This window comes from Bos mutus, chromosome 28 (assembly GCF_027580195.1).
Source record: "Bos mutus isolate GX-2022 chromosome 28, NWIPB_WYAK_1.1, whole genome shotgun sequence".
Taxonomy (NCBI): domain Eukaryota; kingdom Metazoa; phylum Chordata; class Mammalia; order Artiodactyla; family Bovidae; genus Bos; species Bos mutus.
In genome coordinates, this window is record NC_091644.1 from 32,479,111 (window position 1) to 32,480,635 (window position 1,525).

At 40.3% G+C, this 1,525-nt stretch overlaps 1 pseudogene; it reads right to left on the reverse strand.

Annotated features, from left to right (window-relative positions):
• Positions 1–305: 305 nt before the first annotated feature.
• On the reverse strand, positions 306–1,201 carry LOC102279339 (heterogeneous nuclear ribonucleoprotein C pseudogene; annotated as a pseudogene).
• Between the last annotated feature and the right edge of the window lie 324 nt (positions 1,202–1,525).

Genomic DNA, 1,525 nt, shown 5'->3' on the forward strand with positions numbered 1-1,525 from the left:
TTATTGTTAGGTCATAATGAGGTATCAAAATTAAAAGCAAAAATTACAGGGTAAGACAACATAACTACTAGGAGGGTTAGTAAGGTAAGACAACATAACTACTACTTCCTTTTACTTCAAAGGAAGTGAAAATGGGATTAGGCACAGGGAAATGTGAATTAATGAATATGGAAAGAACAAGGATGGGGAAAACAATGAGCATGTGCTAAAGATACTAGGGGAGAGGATCTGGTGAAAATTTTGATCTTAGACAAGCGCCTAGGTAAAGAAATAATGGGACAAGATTTCTAAAGTCTGCTATGTGCTTAAGAGTCATCCTCGCCATTGGTGCTCTGTCATCCTCTCCTTCCTCAGCCTCTTTTTCATCATCCTTGATCAACTCCAGCTGGTCATCCCCCCAATCTTCATTATCATCATCATCCAGTAGGTTCCCCTCCTCAGCAGAATCTGACCCCTCTGCCTCCCCCTCAGACTACATCTTCACGTTAGTCTCATCTTTCTTAAGGGAGTTTCTGCTCTGCTCCTCTTCTGATTTATCATTCTTCATCTCTATTCCGTGTTTGCTATGTTCCTTTTCAATTTTTTTCCAGGCTTTCCAGTAAAGAATCCACTTTTTATCTGGGTTAATTCCTTCTTAATAGTCTGAAGGTCATCTCCTTTCAACTTTTCAGACTTAGAAGAAGCTCCCCACTGTCTGTTCTTAGAATTGAAGCCACTTTTGCGCCTTCATGAGGTGTTTCCTGATACACGCTGGCATTTTGAGGGCACTACAGCCCAGACAATAGGAGGAGGATGAGGAACATGTGCTGGGTAACTGTACACCCTGTCCTAATAGTCCCGTTCAAAGTCATAGTCCAAGTTAAAAGATGAGCCTGATATCTCTGCTGTACATCATTTCACACCTGCTTTTTCTCGGTTCACTTTTGGCTCTGCAGCCAGATTAGTATCTAAAAACCTGGCCAGCAATCATTCTGCCATTCTCTCCTACCACAGCATCCTGGGCATTTCTCTCATTAACATACTGAATGAAGGCAAAGCCCTTATGAACAGAGCAACCCACGATTTTGCTGTATTTTGAGAAGATTGCCTCCACACCAGATTTCTTGACCACAAAGGTATTGAGATTCCCAATGAATACATGAGAGTTCATGGAGTGAGGATCCGTCTTGTTGGTAACATTGCTGGCCATTGTCTTTGATGATAAGGTGCCTCACAAAGCTGAAAAATGTAGCTGAAGATAAAAAAAAATCTCCCAGGATGGGGAAAGAAGAGATTCCATTCTGAATCGCCTACCCCTGGGTTCTACGTGGAGAAGCTGATTGCTGTTCAAGGTCAGCAACGTGGTGGCAATTGCTCAGTCTTCACCTCTTCACAAAAAAATCCAATAACATTTTTTTAAATTAAAGATTTAAGGTTTCTTATGAGGCAAAATAAACTTTAATAAAAGATCTATATATGTTTCAGGATATTTAAGAATATGGATCTAGATAAAATTAAGCCTAAGTTTAGGACAAATAGAGAAAAG